The following is a 22332-nucleotide window of genomic DNA, read 5'->3' as shown; positions in this document are numbered from 1 at the left end:
TAAATACGATACAATTTTACACAAGTTATTTATTTATTTATTGAATGGATATACCTAAACCTTGCTACAACACTTATAGGCAGTGTACCTAATCGTAGAGTAGTGTAGTTTTTAGTAAGTCCGGTTCGTTCCACAGGGAGCTAGCTGAGTTTAACGCTATATTTATTTTAAACTATATTTGTATCAATATATATATATATATATATATATATATATATATATATATATATATATATATATATATATATATATATATATATATATATATATATATATAAGTAATATTATTATTATTATAAAAGGGGGGTTTTACCGTTTAGTGACCGGTTTGTCGATTTTATGTCTTAAGTTACAATTAAAACCTTAATGTAAAATATTAAATATAAATATAACTTAATTTAAAGCGTAAAGTAAATGACGATATATAAAATTGCGATAAAATAAAAGTACGATAATTAAAAGCGCAATAACTTAAAATACGATAAATAAAATGACAGTAAATAAAAATGCGATGAGATATAAAATAAAGGAATTATGCTTATTTAAACTTCTGTAATCATGATGTTTGACGTGTTGATTTTAATTTATTACCATGGGTTAATTGTCCTTTGTCCTGGATTATTCGATATGTCCATCTGGTTTTGTCCATAATAGTCCATCGGTCATAATTATAAAGTGCGAGTGTCTTCGCCAATTTAACCTTATACCCGAAGTCAAATATTCCAACTAATTGGGGATTCAAACTGTAACAAGGTCTTAATACTTTGTTTATTGAATACACCAGGTTATCGACTGCGTGTAATCCAAGGTTTTAATACTTTATTAACAATTACACCAATTACCCTTGAATGTACTCCACCCCTGTTTTAATGAGTCCAGTGACTATTAATCCATCCCCGTATCCGGTCAAATGAATAATTATTAGTATTTATGGATATCCCGCCCACCGTACCCAGTCAAGCGTATGTGGTTATATATAAACACGTCAAATTATAAATCTCTATATTAAATCAACGAGATATCATTTAATTAATATAAAGCCCATTAATAGCCCATAGTCCAATTTCCACAAGTGTCGGTCTTTTGTCCAAACCCCAATTATGGTCCAAAGCCCAATAACACCATCTTAATATTTAGTCCAACATCACAATTACTTCGGCTTAAATAAGCATAATAATAACTTAGCTACGAGACATTAATTTAAAAAGGTTGAACATATCTTACAATGAGTATTAATCGCGTAGTTTTACACGGACAGAAATTCGACTTACAAACTTAAAACATTCGCCACTATAACCTTATTATTATTAACTTAATATTAAAATTATAATTATAAAATATAAATATTTATATTTGAGAGAGAGTGAGATGTATGATATATGTGTACATAATTCGGCCGAAAACACTGCAATTTATAGGACTTGGCCATCTACAGTACTCCATGCGATCACATGGATTTTAGCCTTCCTGGCCATGCGATCGCATGGCCACCCTGGATCCAGATATTTTGCTCTAAAAACGTGGGCTGCTGAGTATTTAATTAATATAATATATATAATTTTATATAATTATATATATATTATATTATATTCTTGTGCATAATAGACTTGTAATTTTAGCTCCGTTGAGTCGTACGTTGATAGTTGGTTCAGGTCTCGGTTCCGGATTTTTGAACGTCCTTTCGTACGATTTAATATCTTGTACTTTGCGTTTCGCGGCTAGTACTCTTGTAACTTTTAGACGTTTCTCAGCAATAATTTGAGCCACTTGGATTGTACTTTGTACTTTTTAGCTTTTTGGTCATTTGCGTCTTCAAATCGTCGAATCTGTCTTTTGTCTTCACCTTTTATTAATTAAACGAATATCACTTGTAAATAGAACAATTGCAAATAAAAGCTTGTCTTTCTTGAAGAATAATGCTATGAAATATATGTTCGTTTTTAGCATTATCAATTACCTCTCCAGATAGGTCGAAGCCCAAGCATTTCGAACCAATGATGCCAAGGTCATCACTAACTTCCTGAAGAGACTCTTCTGCCGATTCGGAGCCCCTGCGCTATAATAAGTGATAGAGGCACACACTTCTGCAATACCCAATTTATGAAGGTGATGCAACAATACAGAGTTACCCACAAGATGTCCATTGCATATCATCCGCAGACTAACGGACAGGCAGAAGTCACTAACAGAGCACTCAAGATAATTCTAGAACGCACCGTCGGCCATCATGGGAATAAATGGGCCGAGAAACTAGATGATGCTCTGTGGGCATTCCAGATTGCTTACAAGAATCCTCTAGGGACTACACCTTACTGCATGATCTATGGGAAAGTCTGTCACCTTCCGCTGGAGCTATAGTATAAAGCTCTTTGGGCATTGAAAACCTGTAACCTTGATCCTTTAATAACCGCTAGGCATCGAAAGATACAGATGAATGAACTCGCTAAATTAAGAGACAAAGCGTATGAGACATCATATATCTACAAGGAATGGACGAAGCTGACACACGATGCAAAACTAATATCTACAAAGTTCGCTCCTGGAGATAAAGTTTTACTCTTCAATTCTCGATTCAAGAAATTCGCTGGTAAATTCAGATCAAGATGGAGTGGACCATATGAAGTAATACATGCTTTTCTGCACTAAGCCGTAGAATTAGAAGGACCTACTGGCAACTTCAAAGTCAACGACCACCGATTGAAAGCTTATCTAGAAGACCACGACAGGGAGGAGCATCTCTTCTCCTTTGATCCATTCTGAAGACCATGACAGGGAGGAGCATCCTTTGATCCATTCTAGAAGACCACCCCTTGCTTATCCTTTTTATTTCTTAAATTTTATTTCAAATTATTTTGAGTCTACAAAATATTTTACTGTGCACTAACCCTAAGCGCTGTACTTGCGCTTAGTGCTTACTAGTTTGTTAAATGTATTCAGGAAAAATGCCAAGTTCAGGAGCTTCCTATTGCATTCCCATTCGCAGGAGAAGGACTCCCAGAGTTTACCTATCAAAAAGCAGCACATATCAGCACAAGCCTTCAATGGGACAGTTAGGCCCGAGATGTTTGATTCTAGAGAGTGTTGAGGAGGATATCAGTACGGCACCACCAGCTCCTCTAATACGACGCTCCAGGTGTTTAACTTTGAGATCCACTGAGCATTCAGATCCACTAGAGCCATGTGAGCCGCATATTGTGATTCATTATGGAGCCACCATGAGTGACGCAAATGTCACATGGGCATTACTTAGATACCAGCAGAGACTATATAGAGCTTTCAGAGCCTACCTTCAGCGTGAAGGAATTCCCTGAAGTAATCTAGGCCCTTCATCATTCAGACTAGCACGTCGTGTTCCACCAACACGACCAGCTACCCCCAGGCACTCTACTCCAGTCTAAGTTTATTCAATATCCTCAGCCGCCATTCCAGTTCTTGCTACTCCTACCACGCCGCCCGTTTTAGCTGTTTGTCCTGCTCCAGTCATTGAGATGATCCTTACTCATGAGCTACGTGAGGGCTGCCACTTAGTCACAGTCCCTATCTCAGTTGAGCCACCCACGACCCAGGTCTTTGAGATTACCGGGAGCATCCTTGATGAGGAGCCATTCCCAAGCCTATCACACCTGGAGTTGTCATCAGACCTATGTCTAGACACACTTTTGGGCCGTGAGTTGGATGCAGGATGTAGTGACCCAAACTTTTCCATGTTTATATATATTAACTGAGATTGATATTTACATGATTAAATGTTTCCAACATGTTAAGCAATCAAACTTGTTAAGACTTGATTAATTGAAATAGGTTTCATATAGACAATTGACCACCCAAGTTGACCGGTGATTCACGAACGTTAAAACTTGTAAAAACTATATGATGACATATATATGGTTATATATATAGTTAACATGATATTATGATAAGTAAACATATCATTAATTATATTAACAATGAAATACATATGTAAAAACAAGACTACTAACTTAATGATTTTGAAACGAGACATATATGTAACTATTATCGTTGTAACGACATTTAATGTATATATATCATATTAAGAGATATTCGTACATCATAATATCATGATAATATAATAATTTAAAATCTCTTTTGATATTATAAACATTGGGTTAACAACATTTAACAAGATCGTTAACCTAAAGGTTTCAAAACAACATTTACATGTAACGACTAACGATGACTTAACGACTCAGTTAAAATGTATATACATGTAGTGTTTTAATATGTATTCATACACTTTTGAAAGACTTCAAGACACTTATCAAAATACTTCTACTTAACAAAAATGCTTACAATTACATCCTCGTTCAGTTTCATCAACAATTCTACTCGTATGCACCCGTATTCGTACTCGTACAATACACAGCTTTTAGATGTATGTACTATTGGTATATACACTCCAATGATCAGCTCTTAGCAGCCCATGTGAGTCACCTAACACATGTGGGAACCATCATTTGGCAACTAGCATGAAATATCTCATAAAATTACAAAAATATGAGTAATCATTCATGACTTATTAACATGAAAACAAAATTACATATCCTTTATATCTAATCCATACACCAACAACCAAAAACACCTACAAACACTTTCATTCTTCAATTTTCTTCATCTAATTGATCTCTCTCAAGTTCTATCTTCAAGTTCTAAGTGTTCTTCATAAATTCCAAAAGTTCTAGTTTCATAAAATCAAGAATACTTTCAAGTTTGCTAGCTCACTTCCAATCTTGTAAGGTGATCATCCAACCTCAAGAAATCTTTGTTTCTTATAGTAGGTTATCATTCTAATATAAGGTAATAATCATATTCAAACTTTGGTTCAATTTCTATAACTATAACAATCTTATTTCAAGTGATGATCTTACTTGAACTTGTTTTCGTGTCATGATTCTGCTTCAAGAACTTCGTGCCATCCAAGGATCCATTGAAGCTAGATCCATTTTTCTATTTTCCAGTAGGTTTATCCAAGGAACTTAAGGTAGTAATGATGTTCATAACATCATTCAATTCATACATATAAAGCTATCTTATTCGGAGGTTTAAACTTGTAATCACTAGAACATAGTTTAGTTAATTCTAAACTTGTTCGCAAACAAAAGTTAATCCTTCTAACTTGACTTTTAAAATCAACTAAACACATGTTCTATATCTATATGATATGCTAACTTAATGATTTAAAACCTGGAAACACGAAAAACACCGTAAAACCGGATTTACGCCGTCGTAGTAACACCGCGGGCTGTTTTGGGTTAGTTAATTAAAAACTATGATAAACTTTGATTTAAAAGTTGTTATTCTGAGAAAATTATTTTTATTATGAACATGAAACTATATCCAAAAATTATGGTTAAACTCAAAGTGGAAGTATGTTTTCTAAAATGGTCATCTAGACGTCGTTCTTTCGACTGAAATGACTACCTTTACAAAAACGACTTGTAACTTATTTTTCCGACTATAAACCTATACTTTTTCTGTTTAGATTCATAAAATAGAGTTCAATATGAAACCATAGCAATTTGATTCACTCAAAACGGATTTAAAATGAAGAAGTTATGGGTAAAACAAGATTGGATAATTTTTCTCATTTTAGCTACGTGAAAATTTGTAACAAATCTATTCCAACCATAACTTAATCAACTTGTATTGTATATTATGTAATCTTGAGATACCATAGACACGTATACAATGTTTCGACCTATCATGTCGACACATCTATATATATTTCGGAACAACCATAGACACTCTATATGTGAATGTTGGAGTTAGCTATACAGGGTTGAGGTTGATTCCAAAATATATATAGTTTGAGTTGTGATCAATACTGAGATACGTATACACTGGGTCGTGGATTGATTCAAGATAATATTTATCGATTTATTTCTGTACATCTAACTGTGGACAACTAGTTGTAGGTTACTAACGAGGACAGCTGACTTAATAAACTTAAAACATCAAAATATATTAAAAGTGTTGTAAATATATTTTGAACATACTTTGATATATATGTATATATTGTTATAGGTTCGTGAATCAACCAGTGGCCAAGTCTTACTTCCCGACGAAGTAAAAATCTGTGAAAGTGAGTTATAGTCCCACTTTTAAAATCTAATATTTTTGGGATGAGAATACATGCAGGTTTTATAAATGATTTACAAAATAGACACAAGTACGTGAAACTACATTCTATGGTTGAATTATCGAAATCGAATATGCCCCTTGTTATTAAGTCTGGTAATCTAAGAATTAGGGAACAAACACCCTAATTGACGCGAATCCTAAAGATAGATCTATTGGGCTTAACAAACCCCATCCAAAGTACCGGATGCTTTAGTACTTCGAAATTTATATCATATCCGAAGGGTGTCCCGGAATGATGGGGATATTCTTATATATGCATCTTGTTAATGTCGGTTACCAGGTGTTCACCATATGAATGATTTTTATCTCTATGTATGGGATGTGTATTGAAATATGAAATCTTGTGGTCTATTATTATGATTTGATATATATAGGTTAAACCTATAACTCACCAACATTTTTGTTGACGTTTTAAGCATGTTTATTCTCAGGTGATTATTAAGAGCTTCCGCTGTCGCATACTTAAATAAGGACGAGATTTGGAGTCCATGCTTGTATGATATTGTGTAAAAACTGCATTCAAGAAACTTATTTTGTTGTACCATATTTGTATTATAAACCATTATGGTTTACACAATATCCTATTTGTATTGTAAACCATTATGTAAACCATTATTGTAAACCATTATGATATTGTGTAAACAGGATATTTTAGATTATCAAAGACTGACCATTACATAATGGTTTACAATACAAATAGGATATTGTGTAAACCATAATGGTTTACAATACAAATATGTTACAACAAAATAAGTTTCTTGAATGCAGTTTTTACACAATATCATACAAGCATGGACTCCAAATCTCGTCCTTATTTAAGTATGCGACAGCGGAAGCTCTTAATAATTACCTGAGAATAAACATGCTTAAAACGTCAACAAAAATGTTGGTGAGTTATAGGTTTAACCTATATATATCAAATCATAATAATAGACCACAAGATTTCATATTTCAATACACATCCCATACATAGAGATAAAAATCATTCATATGGTGAACACCTGGTAACCGACATTAACAAGATGCATATATAAGAATATCTCCATCATTCCGGGACACCCTTCGGATATGATATAAATTTCGAAGTACTAAAGCATCCGGTACTTTGGATGGGGTTTGTTAAGCCCAATAGATCTATCTTTAGGATTCGCGTCAATTAGGGTGTCTGTTCCCTAATTCTTAGATTACCAGACTTAATAACAAGGGGCATATTTTATTTCGATAATTCAACCATAGAATGTAGTTTCACGTACTTGTGTCTATTTTGTAAATCATTTATAAAACCTGCATGTATTCTCATCCCAAAAATATTAGATTTTAAAAGTGGGACTATAACTCACTTTCACAGATTTTTACTTCGTCGGGAAGTAAGACTTGGCCACTGGTTGATTCACGAACCTATAACAATATATACATATATATCAAAGTATGTTCAAAATATATTTACAACACTTTTAATATATTTTGATGTTTTAAGTTTATTAAGTCAGCTGTCCTCGTTAGTAACCTACAACTAGTTGTCCACAGTTAGATGTACAGAAACAAATCGATAAATATTATCTTGAATCAATCCACGACCCAGTGTATACGTATCTCAGTATTGATCACAACTCAAACTATATATATTTTGGAATCAACCTCAACCCTGTATAGCTAACTCCAACATTCACATATAGAGTGTCTATGGTTGTTCCGAAATATATATAGATGTGTCGACATGATAGGTCGAAACATTGTATACGTGTCTATGGTATCTCAAGATTACATAATATACAATACAAGTTGATTAAGTTATGGTTGGAATAGATTTGTTACAAATTTTCACGTAGCTAAAATGAGAAAAATTATCCAATCTTGTTTTACCCATAACTTCTTCATTTTAAATCCGTTTTGAGTGAATCAAATTGCTATGGTTTCATATTGAACTCTATTTTATGAATCTAAACAGAAAAAGTATAGGTTTATAGTCGAAAAAATAAGTTACAAGTCGTTTTTGTAAAGGTACTCATTTCAGTCGAAAGAACGACGTCTAGATGACCATTTTAGAAAACATACTTCCACTTTGAGTTTAACCATAATTTTTGGATATAGTTTCATGTTCATAATAAAAATAATTTTCTCAGAATAACAACTTTTAAATCAAAGTTTATCATAGTTTTTAATTAACTAACCCAAAACAGCCCGCGGTGTTACTACGACGGCGTAAATCCGGTTTTACGGTGTTTTTCGTGTTTCCAGGTTTTAAATCATTAAGTTAGCATATCATATAGATATAGAACATGTGTTTAGTTGATTTTAAAAGTCAAGTTAGAAGGATTAACTTTTGTTTGCGAACAAGTTTAGAATTAACTAAACTATGTTCTAGTGATTACAAGTTTAAACCTCCGAATAAGATAGCTTTATATGTATGAATTGAATGATGTTATGAACATCATTACTACCTTAAGTTCCTTGGATAAACCTACTGGAAAAGAGAAAAATGGATCTAGCTTCAATGGATCCTTGGATGGCTCGAAGTTCTTGAAGCAGAATCATGACACGAAAACAAGTTCAAGTAAGATCATCACTTGAAATAAGATTGTTATAGTTATAGAAATTGAACCAAAGTTTGAATATGATTATTACCTTGTATTAGAATGATAATATACTGTAAGAAACAAAGATTTCTTGAGGTTGGATGATCACCTTACAAGATTGGAAGTGAGCTAGCAAACTTGAAAGTATTCTTGATTTTATGAAACTAGAACTTTTGGAATTTATGAAGAACACTTAGAACTTGAAGATAGAACTTGAGAGAGATCAATTAGATGAAGAAAATTGAAGAATGAAAGTGTTTGTAGGTGTTTTTGGTCGTTGGTGTATGGATTAGATATAAAGGATATGTAATTTTGTTTTAATGTAAATAAGTCATGAATGATTACTCATATTTTTGTAATTTTATGAGATATTTCATGCTAGTTGCCAAATGATGGTTCCCACATGTGTTAGGTGACTCACATGGGCTGCTAAGAGCTGATCATTGGAGTGTATATACCAATAGTACATACATCTAAAAGCTGTGTATTGTACGAGTACGAATACGGGTGCATACGAGTAGAATTGTTGATGAAACTGAACGAGGATGTAATTGTAAGCATTTTTGTTAAGTAGAAGTATTTTGATAAGTGTCTTGAAGTCTTTCAAAAGTGTATGAATACATATTAAAACACTACATGTATATACATTTTAACTGAGTCGTTAAGTCATCGTTAGTCGTTACATGTAAATGTTGTTTTGAAACCTTTAGGTTAACGATCTTGTTAAATGTTGTTAACCCAATGTTTATAATATCAAAAGAGATTTTAAATTATTATATTATCATGATATTATGATGTACGAATATCTCTTAATATGATATATAAACATTAAATGTCGTTACAACGATAATCGTTACATATATGTCTCGTTTCAAAATCATTAAGTTAGTAGTCTTGTTTTTACATATGTATTTCATTGTTAATATTATTAATGATATGTTTACTTATCATAATATCATGTTAACTATATATATAACCATATATATGTCATCATATAGTTTTTACAAGTTTTAACGTTCGTGAATCACCGGTCAACTTGGGTGGTCAATTGTCTATATGAAACCTATTTCAATTAATCAAGTCTTAACAAGTTTGATTGCTTAACATGTTGGAAACATTTAATCATGTAAATATCAATCTCAGTTAATATATATAAACATGGAAAAGTTCGGGTCACTACAGTACCTACCCGTTAAATAAATTTCGTCCCGAAATTTTAAGCTGTTGAAGGTGTTGACGAATCTTCTGGAAATAGATGCGGGTATTTCTTCTTCATCTGATCTTCACGCTCCCAGGTGAACTCGGGTCCTCTACGAGCATTCCATCGAACCTTAACAATTGGTATCTTGTTTTACATAAGTCTTTTAACTTCACGATCCATTATTTCGACGGGTTCTTCGATGAATTGAAGTTTTTCGTTGATTTGGATTTCATCTAACGGAATAGTGAGATCTTCTTTAGCAAAACATTTCTTCAAATTTGAGACGTGGAAAGTGTTATGTACAGCCGCGAGTTGTTGAGGTAACTCTAGTCGGTAAGCTACTGTTCCGACACGATCAATAATCTTGAATGGTCCAATATACCTTGGATTTAATTTCCCTCGTTTACCAAATCGAACAACGCCTTTCCAAGGTGCAACTTTAAGCATGACCATCTCTCTAATTTCAAATTCTATATCTTTTCTTTTAATGTCAGCGTAGCTCTTTTGTCGACTTTGGGCGGTTTTCAACCGTTGTTGAATTTGGATGATCTTCTCGGTAGTTTCTTATATAATCTCCGGACCCGTAATCTGTCTATCCCCCACTTCACTCCAACAAATCGGAGACCTGCACTTTCTACCATAAAGTGCTTCAAACGGCGCCATCTCAATGCTTGAATGGTAGCTTTTGTTGTAGGAAAATTCTGCTAACGGTAGATGTCGATCCTAACTGTTTCCGAAATCAATAACACATGCTCGTAGCATGTCTTCAAGCGTTTGTATCGTCCTTTCGCTCTGCCCATCAGTTTGTGGATGATAGGCAGTACTCTTGTCTAGACGAGTTCCTAATGCTTTCTGTAATGTCTGCCAGAATCTTGAAATAAATCTGCCATCCCTATCAGAGATAATAGAGATTGGTATTCCATGTCTGGAGACGACTTCCTTCAAATACAGTCGTGCTAACTTCTCCATCTTGTCATCTTCTCTTATTGGTAGGAAGTGTGCTGATTTGGTGAGACGATCAACTATTACCCAAATAGTATCAAAACCACTTGCAGTCCTTGGCAATTTAGTGATGAAATCCATGGTAATGTTTTCCCATTTCCATTCCGGGATTTCGGGTTGTTGAAGTAGACCTGATGGTTTCTGATGCTCAGCTTTGACCTTAGAACACGTCAAACATTCTCCTACGTATTTAGCAACATCGGCTTTCATACCCGGCCACCAAAAATGTTTCTTGAGATCCTTATACATCTTCCCCGTTCCAGGATGTATTGAGTATCTGGTTTTATGAGCTTCTCTAAGTACCATTTCTCTCATATCTCCAAATTTTGGTACCCAAATCCTTTCAGCCCTATACCGGGTTCCGTCTTCCCAAATATTAAGATGCTTCTCCGATCCTTTGGGTATTTCATCCTTTAAATTTCCCTCTTTTAAAACTCCTTGTTGCGCCTCCTTTATTTGAGTAGTAATGTTATTATGAATCATTATATTCATAGATTTTACTCGAATGGGTTCTCTGTCCTTCCTGCTCAAGGCATCGGCTACCACATTTGCCTTCCCCGGGTGGTAACGAATCTCAAAGTCGTAATCATTCAACAATTCAATCCACCTACGCTGCCTCATATTCAGTTGTTTCTGATTAAATATGTGTTGAAGACTTTTGTGGTCGGTATATATAATACTTTTGACCCCATATAAGTATTGCCTCCAAGTCTTTAATGCAAAAACAACCGCGCCTAATTCCAAATCATGCGTTGTATAATTTTGTTCGTGAATCTTCAATTGTCTAGATGCTTAAGCAATCACCTTCGTTCGTTGCATTAATACACAACCGAGACCTTGCTTTGATGCATCACAATAAATCACAAAATCATCATTCCCTTCAGGCAATGACAATATAGGTGCCGTAGTTAGCTTTTTCTTCAATAACTGAAACGCTTTCTCTTGTTCATCATTCCATTCAAATTTCTTCCCTTTATGCGTTAATGCAGTCAAGGGTTTTGCTATTCTGGAAAAGTCTTGGATGAACCTTCTGTAGTAACCAGCTAGTCCTAAAAACTGGCGTATGTGTTTTGGAGTTTTCGGGGTTTCCCACTTTTCAACAGTTTCTATCTTTGCCAGATCCACCTTAATACCTTCTTTGTTCACTATGTGACCGAGGAATTGAACTTCTTCCAACCAAAATGCACACTTTGAAAACTTAGCGTACAATTCTTCCTTCCTCAATACTTCTAACACCTTTCTCAAATGTTCACCGTGTTCTTGGTCATTCTTTGAGTAAATAAGTATGTCATCAATGAAAACAATGACAAACTTGTCAAGGTATGGTCCACACACTCGGTTCATAAGGTCCATGAACACAGCTGGTGCATTAGTTAAACCAAACGGCATGACCATAAACTCGTAATGACCGTAACGTGTTCTGAAAGCAGTCTTTGGAATATCATCTTCTTTCACCCGCATTTGATGATACCCGGAACGTAAGTCAATCTTTGAATAAACAGACGAGCCTTGTAGTTGATCAAATAAGTCGTCGATTCTCGGTAGTGGGTAGCGATTCTTGATGGTAAGTTTGTTCAACTCTCGGTAGTTGATACACAACCTGAATGTACCATCTTTCTTCTTGACAAACAAAACAGGAGCTCCCCAAGGTGATGTGCTTGGTCGAATGAAACCACGCTCTAAAAGTTCTTGTAATTGGCTTTGCAGTTCTTTCATCTCACTGGGTGCGAGTCTGTAAGGAGCACGAGCTATTGGTGCAGCTCCTGGTATAAGATCTATTTGAAATTCAACGGATCGATGTGGGGGTAATCCCGGTAATTCTTTCGGAAATACATCGGGAAATTCTTTTGCGACGGGAACATCATTGATGCTCTTTTCTTCAGTTTGTACTTTCTCGACGTGTGCTAGAACAGCATAGCAACCTTTTCTTATTAGTTTTTGTGTCTTCAAATTACTAATAAGATGTAGCTTCGTGTTGCCCTTTTCTCCGTACACCATTAAGGGTTTTCCTTTTTCTCGTATAATGCGAATTGCATTTTTGTAACAAACGATCTCTGCTTTCACTTCTTTCAACCAGTCCATACCAATTATCACATCAAAACTCCCTAACTCTACTGGTATCAAATCAATCTTAAATGTTTCGCTAACCAGTTTAATTTCTCGATTTCGACATATATTATCTGCTGAAATTAATTTACCATTTGCTAATTCGAGTAAAAATTTACTATCCAAAGGCGTCAATGGACAACTTAATTTAGCACAAAAATCTCTACTCATATAGCTTCTATCCGCACCCGAATCAAATAAAACGTAAGCAGATTTATTGTCAATAAGAAACGTACCCGTAACAAGCTCCGGATCTTCCTGTGCCTCTGCCGCATTAATATTGAAAACTCTTCCGCGGCCTTGTCCATTCGTGTTCTCCTGGTTCGGGCAATTTCTAATAATGTGGCCCGGTTTTCCACATTTATAACAAACTACATTGGCATAGCTTGCTCTGACACTACTTGCTCCGCCATTACTCGTTCCGACACCATTTGTTCCTTTTGTTCTATTAACCCCTGGTCCGTAGACCTCACACTTCACCGCGCTATGACCATTTCTTTTACACTTGTTGCAAAATTTGGTGCAGAACCCCGAGTGATACTTTTCACACCTTTGGCATAGCTGTTTCTGATTGTTGTTGTTGTTGCGGTTATTATTGTTGTTGGGATGATTGTTGTAGTTGCTGTTGTTGTTGTTGTTGTTGTTGTTGTTGTTGAGCCGTTTGTTGTAGTTGCGATTGTTGTTGTTGTTGTTGTATTGGTGATTCTTATCACCATTTTCCTCCCACTTTCTTTTGACTTGCTTCACATTGACCTCTTCAGCAGTCTGTTCTTTAATTCTTTCTTCAATCTGGTTCACTAGTTTGTGAGCCATTCTACATGCCTGTTGTATGGAGGCGGGCTCGTGTGAACTTATATCTTCTTGGATTCTTTCCGGTAATCCTTTCACAAACGCGTCGATCTTCTCTTCCTCATCTTCGAATGCTCCCGGACACAATAGGCACAATTCTGTGAATCGTCTTTCGTACGTGGTAATATCAAATCCTTGGGTTCGTAACCCTCTAAGTTCTGTCTTGAGCTTATTGACCTCGGTTCTGGGACGGTACTTCTCGTTCATCAAGTGCTTGAATGCTGACCACGGTAGTGCGTACGCATCGTCTTGTCCCACTTGCTCTAGATAGGTATTCCACCATGTTAACATAGAACCTGTGAAGGTATGCGTAGCGTACTTCACTTTGTCCTCTTCAGTACACTTACTTATGGCAAACACCGATTCGACCTTCTCGGTCCACCGTTTCAATCCGATCGGTCCTTCAGTTCCATCAAATTCCAAAGGTTTGCAGGCAGTGAATTCTTTGTAGGTGCATCCTACACGATTTCCTGTACTGCTAGATCCAAGGTTATTGTTGGTATGTAGCGCAGCCTGTACTGCGGCTATGTTTGAAGCTAGAAAGGTACGGAATTCCTCTTCATTCATATTCACGGTGTGTCGAGTAGTCGGTGCCATTTCCTTCAAAATAGTTAAATGGAACAAGTTAATCATACATAATATTAAGAGTAGTTAATAGTATTTCGTAGCATAATATGAACTCATTTATAAAAGCTTTTTCTTCATATTAGCGTTTTATAAGTTTAAATTCGGGTAGTACCTACCCGTTAAGTTCATACTTAGTAGATAATATACAATTCAACTACTACAATTCTATATGAAAAACTGATTATAATAATATTTCGCGTTCAAACTTTTACACATAGCATGAAATATAGCACATAATAAATTTCGCGTTCAAACTTTTACAAACTTACAATACCGCTTATTTTACATATAGCATGAAATATAGCACATAATAAATTTGATACAAGATGGTTGTGAAGATAATTCTAGCTAGTACACAAGTCGTTCAGCAAAGGCAATAAAGACACGTAATTCATACGTCCAGAAACAAGTCATGCATTCTGGTTTTACTAGGATTACTTCCCATCCTTGGTCTTGTGGAACATAACCGTTATGGCCGTTGATAAGACAGCGTGTTGTAACGTCGTCAAAGGGACGAGGGTTACGTAATGTCCAACAGTCCCGTAATAATCTAAAAACCTCATTTCTTACCCCAATTACCGACTCCGTCACTTGTGGAAATGTTTTGTTTACTAGTTGTAGCCCGATGTTCTTGTTCTCACTTTGGTGAGAAGCGAACATTACTAATCCGTAAGCATAACATGCTTCTTTATGTTGCATGTTAGCCGCTTTTTCTAAATCACGAAGTCCAATATTCGGATATATTGAGTCAAAATAATTTCTTAACCCGTTGCGTAAAATAGCATTTGGGTTCCCCGCAATATATGCGTCAAAGTAAACACATCGTAACTTATGGGTTTCCCAATGTGATATCCCCCATCTTTCAAACGAAAGTCTCTTATAAACCAAGACATTCTTGGAACGTTCTTCGAATGTCTTACAAACTGATCTCGCCTTAAATAGTTGTGCCGAGGAATTCTGGCCGACTCTAGACAAGATTTCATCAATCATGTCTCCGGGTAGGTCTCTTAAAATATTGGGTTGTCTATCCATTTTGTGTTTTTAAACTGTAAAATAGACAAGAGTTAGATTCATAAAAAAAATACTTATTAATACAAGCAATTTTTACATATATCATAAAGCATAAGAACACTATATTACATATATTACACCACACGAATACAACTATCTTATTCCGACTCGTTCGTTTCTTCTTCTTCGATTTTCGTTCGTTTTGCCAAGTTTCTAGGGATATATGATGTTCCCCTAATACGAGCCGTCGTTATCCACATTGGTTTAGAAAAACCTGGTGGTTTAGAGGTTCCCGGGTCATTGTTACAACTTAAGGACTTCGGGGGTTGACGATACATATACAGTTCATCGGGGTTGGAATTAGATTTCTCTATTTTTATGCCCTTTCCCTTATTATTTTCTTTTGCCTTTTTAAATTCAGTTGGGGTAATTTCTATAACATCATCGGAATTCTCGTCGGAATCTGATTCATCGGAGAATTGGTAATCCTCCCAATATTTTGCTTCCTTGGCGGAAACACCATTGACCATAATTAACCTTGGTCGGTTGGTTGAGGATTTTCTTTTACTTAACCGTTTCATTATTTCCCCCACCGGTTCTATTTCTTCATCCGGTTCCGATTCTTCTTCCGGTTCCGATTCTTCTTCCGGTTCAGACTCTTCTTCCGGTTCCTCTTCGAGAACTTGTGAATCAGTCCACGAATCATTCCAATTTACATTTGACTCTTCATTATTATTAGGTGAGTCAATGGGACTTGTTCTAGAGGTAGACATCTATCACATAATATCAAACGCGTTAAGAGATTAATATATCACATAATATTCACATGTTAAAAATATATAGTTTCCAACAAAATTTGTTAAGCAATCATTTTTCAAGTAAACACGGTCGAAGTCCAGACTCACTAATGCATCCTAACAAACTAGATAAGACACACTAATACAAAATTCTGGTTCTCTAAGACCATCGCTCGGATACCAACTGAAATGTCCCGTTCTTATTGATTAAAAACGTTCCATATTAATTGATTTCTTTGCGAGGTTTTGACCTCTATATGAGACGTTTTTCAAAGATTACATTCATTTTTAAAACAAACCATAACCTTTATTTCATCAATAAAGGTTTAAAAAGCTTTACGTAGATTATCAAATAATGATAATCTAAAATATCCTGTTTACACACGACCATTACATAATGGTTTACAATACAAATATGTTACATCGAAATCTGTTTCTTGAATGCAGTTTTTACACAATATCATACAAGCATGGACTCCAAATCTCGTCCTTATTTTAGTATGCGACAGCGGAAGCTCTTAATATTCACCTGAGAATAAACATGCTTAAAACGTCAACAAAAATGTTGGTGAGTTATAGGTTTAACCCATATATATCAAATCGTAACAATAGACCACAAGATTTCATATTTCAATACACATCCCATACATAGAGATAAAAATCATTCATATGGTGAACACCTGGTAACCGACATTAACAAGATGCATATATAAGAATATCCCCATCATTCCGGGACACCCTTCGGATATGATATAAATTTCGAAGTACTAAAGCATCCGGTACTTTGGATGGGGTTTGTTAAGCCTAATAGATCTATCTTTAGGATTCGCGTCAATTAGGGTGTCTGTTCCCTAATTCTTAGATTACCAGACTTAATAACAAGGGGCATATTCGATTTCGATAATTCAACCATAGAATGTAGTTTCACGTACTTGTGTCTATTTTGTAAATCATTTATAAAACCTGCATGTATTCTCATCCCAAAAATATTAGATTTTAAAAGTGGGACTATAACTCACCTTCACAGATTTTTACTTCGTCGGGAAGTAAGACTTGGCCACTGGTTGATTCACGAACCTATAACAATATATACATATATATCAAAGTATGTTCAAAATATATTTACAACACTTTTAATATATTTTGATGTTTTAAGTTTATTAAGTCAGCTGTCCTCGTTAGTAACCTATAACTAGTCTATATGTGAATGTTGGAGTTAGCTATACAGGGTTGAGGTTGATTCCAAAATATATATAGTTTGAGTTGTGATCAATACTGAGATATGTATACACTGGGTCGTGGATTGATTCAAGATAATATTTATCGATTTATTTCTGTACATCTAACTATCGTAACATCATCATCATCTTTTTCATCATATTCGTTCTCATGCTTCACCATCATCTTCGTGATTAATAGAAGTCGTAACAGAAACGTAGAGTAACCATCGTTAGCGATTAGGGATCGAAAAAGAGAATAGCAAAATAAAATAAAATAAAGTAAAGAAAGTCGAGTGACGGTTGATGTGGGTTCGTGGTGGGAGGAGAGGGTGTCCCGGTGGTGGCAGCCGGTTAACAGTGGTGGTTGATAATCCACGGTGGTGGTGACCGTATGTGGTGGAGAGAGGTTGATGCCATGTGTACGTTCGTGTATATATGTATACATAGAAGAGAGGGAGAGTTAGAGAGAGAAGGAGGTGGTTGCGGTGGTTTGCGGCAGTCAGTGGTGGGGATTGGATGATGGTGGTGATGTTACGAAGATGATGATGGAGATGTTGTATGATGATGATCACGATGGTTACTGAGAAGATGAGGATCATGATAACGATGGCTATGACGATAGGTATAATGATGTACGTGATGATGATCACGATGATGATGATATTCATGGACAATTAGGATGATGTGGATAAGAAGATGATGATGATAATTGTCATGTACTGTAACAATAATAGGATGATACCAACTTCAAAAAAAAAAAAAAAGTCGTGAGTTTGCTTTTACAGGATCCCACTTGCGTTTTTTTTTATGGTATATTTCTTCTTTAAGTTACTCTTAATATTAATTATCATTATTATTATTATTACTATTTTTATTAATATTATTATTAATATGTTACTATGATTTGTTTTTAGTTAATATAATTAGTATTTTTATTATTATCATCATTATCCTTAATATTAGTATTATTATTAACAATATTAAAAGAATTACTATAAGAATTATAATTACACTTATAAGTGATAAACTGCTTTTGACATATTAAATAAATAAAAGTGCAAAATAAAACAAGAAAGTAATTAATGGTTCATTGGTTTAGTAGTGGGTTTGTTGGACAGGAGGGCCTGGGTTCAAAACCAGGCAACAACAAAATAATTTTTTTTTTTATTTAAAACCAAAGAAGCTGTCTTGATAAGTATGGGCCTGCTGGGCCGAAATTGTTCCTAGACCGAAATAAGACATGATTTTAATTGGGCCGTGTAGGAATTAATTTGTTGGGCCGAAATAGAATTAAGCGGGTTAAATAAATGAAAGTCTGGCTATTAATCAGGAAAATAGAATTGGAGCAATGGTTAAGGGGTGTTATAGGTAAGCATGAGGTCGCGGGTTCGAGTCCGAACTGGGTCATTAACATTCTTTTTAAAAGCTTATCACTATGAGATAGCTATGTTTTTATTATTATTATTATTATTATTAATTATTATTTTCAGCATTAACATGATTTATATTATTATTATTATTAACATCCTTTTATCTAATAAATATTAGATACATAAAGGCATAATTGATACATAGCATAATTATATTAGTATTACGTAACAATTAGAGAATAAACACTATACAACTATAAATATATATATATATATATATATATATATATATATATATATATATATATATATATATATATATATATATATATATATATATATATATAATATATATTAATAAATAAAATTATGTGATTTCCATTATATATTTTAATATATATACAAATGATATAGGTTCGTGAATCAGAGGCCAACCCTACATTTGTTCAATATCGTAATATGTATTTTTACTACAAAATACATTAGGTGAGTTTTCATTACTCCCTTTTTATATATATTTTTGGGACTGAGAATACATGCGCTGCTTTTATAAATGTTTTACGATATAGACACAAGTAATTGAAACTACATTCTATGGTTGAATTATCGAAATCGAATATGCCCCTTTTTATTAAGTCTGGTAATCTAAGAATTAGGGAACAGACACCCTAATTGACGCGAACTCTAAAGATAGATCTATCGGGCCCAACAAGCCCCATCCAAAGTACCGGATGCTTTAGTACTTCGAAATTTATATCATGTCCGAAGGAGGATCCCGGAATGATGGGGATATTCTTATATGCATATTGTGAATGTCGGTTACCAGGTGTTCAATCCATATGAATGATATTTTTGTCTCTATGCATGGGACGTATATTTATGAGAAATGAAAATCTTGTGGTCTATTAAAATGATGTAAATAATTATTTATGTTAAACTAATGAACTCACCAACCTTTTGGTTGACATTTGAAAGCATGTTTATTCTCAGGTACGAAAGAAATCTTCCGCTGTGCATTTGCTCATGTTATAGATATTATTTGGAGTCATTCATGGCATATTTCAAAAGACGTTGCATTCGAGTCGTCGAGTTCATCAAGATTATTATTAAGTCAATTACAGTTGGATATATTATGAAATGGTATGCATGCCTGTCAACTTTCGATGTAATGAAAGATTGTCTTTTTAAAAACGAATGCAATGTTTGTAAAACGTATCATATAGAGGTCAAGTACCTCGCGATGTAATCAATTGATGTGAATCGTTTATAATCGATATGGACTTCGTCCGGATGGATTAGGACGGGTCTTCACAGTTGGTATCTATATTAATTGAGATTGATATTTACATGATTAAATGTTTCCAACATGTTAAGCAATCAAACTTGTTAAGACTTGATTAATTGAAATATGTTTCATATAGACAATTGACCACCCAAGTTGACCGGTGATTCACGAACGTTAAAACTTGTAAAAACTATATGATGACATATATATGGATATATATATAGTTAACATGATACTATGATAAGTAAACATATCATTAAGTATATTAACAATGAACTACATATGTAAAAACAAGACTACTAACTTAATGATTTTTAAACGAGACATATATGTAACGATTATCGTTGTAAAGACATTTAATGTATATGTATCATATTAAGATATATTCATACATGATAATATCATGATAATATAATAATTTAAAATCTCATTTGATATTATAAACATTGGGTTAACAACATTTAACAAGATCGTTAACCTAAAGGTTTCAAAACAACACTTACATGTAACGACTAACGATGACTTAACGACTCAGTTAAAATGTATATACATGTAGTGTTTTAATATGTATAATATTAAGTTATGGTTGATACCAACTGAAATGTCCCGTTCTTATTGATTAACAACGTTCCATATTAATTGATTTCGTTGCGAGGTTTTGACCTCTATATGAGACGTTTTTCAAAGACTGCATTCATTTTAAAACAAACCATAACCTTTATTTCATCAATAAAGGTTTAAAAAGCTTTACGTAGATTATCAAATAATGATAATCTAAAATATCCTGTTTACACACGACCATTACATAATGGTTTACAATACAAATATGTTACAACAAAATAAGTTTCTTGAATGCAGTTTTTACACAATATCATACAAGCATGGACTCCAAATCTCGTCCTTATTTAAGTATGCGATAGCGGAAGCTCTTAATAATCACCTGAGAATAAACATGCTTAAAACGTCAACAAAAATGTTGGTGAGTTATAGGTTTAACCTATATATATCAAATCATAATAATAGACCACAAGATTTCATATTTCAATACACATCCCATACATAGAGATAAAAATCATTCATATGGTGAACACCTGGTAACCGACATTAACAAGATGCATATATAAGAATATCCCTATCATTCCGGGACACCCTTCGGATATGATATAAATTTCGAAGTACTAAAGCATCCGGTACTTTGGATGGGGTTTGTTAAGCCCAATAGATCTATCTTTAGGATTCGCGTCAATTAGGGTGTCTGTTCCCTAATTCTTAGATTACCAGACTTAATAACAAGGGGCATATTCGATTTCGATAATTCAACCATAGAATGTAGTTTCACGTACTTGTGTCTATTTTGTAAATCATTTATAAAACCTGCATGTATTCTCATCCCAAAAATATTAGATTTTAAAAGTGGGACTATAACTCATTTTCACAGATTTTTACTTCGTCGGGAAATAAGACTTGGCCACTGGTTGATTCACGAACCTATAACAATATATACATATATATCAAAGTATGTTCAAAATATATTTACAACAGTTTTAATATATTTTGATGTTTTAAGTTTATTAAGTCAGCTGTCCTCGTTAGTAACCTACAACTAGTTGTCCACAGTTAGATGTACAGAAATAAATCGATAAATATTATCTTGAATCAATCCACGACCCAGTTTATACGTATCTCAGTATTGATCTCAACTCAAACTATATATATTTTGGAATCAACCTCAACCCTGTATAGCTAACTCCAACATTCACATATAGAGTGTCTATGGTTGTTCCGAAATATATATAGATGTGTCGACATGATAGGTCGAAACATTGTATACGTGTCTATGGTATCTCAAGATTACATAATATACAATACAAGTTGATTAAGTTATGGTTGGAATAGATTTGTTACAAATTTTCACGTAGCTAAAATGAGAAAAATTATCCAATCTTGTTTTACCCATAACTTCTTCATTTTAAATCCGTTTTGAGTGAATCAAATTGCTATGGTTTCATATTGAAATCTATTTTATGAATCTAAACAGAAAAAGTATAGGTTTATAGTCAGAAAAATAAGTTACAAGTCGTTTTTGTAAAGGTAGTCATTTCAGTCGAAAGAACGACGTCTAGATGACC

The sequence above is a fragment of the Rutidosis leptorrhynchoides genome, chromosome 2 (genome assembly GCF_046630445.1).
Source record: "Rutidosis leptorrhynchoides isolate AG116_Rl617_1_P2 chromosome 2, CSIRO_AGI_Rlap_v1, whole genome shotgun sequence".
Taxonomy (NCBI): Eukaryota; Viridiplantae; Streptophyta; class Magnoliopsida; order Asterales; family Asteraceae; genus Rutidosis; species Rutidosis leptorrhynchoides.
The sequence above is the reverse complement of the archived record's forward strand: the minus strand, read 5'-3'. Positions refer to the sequence as shown.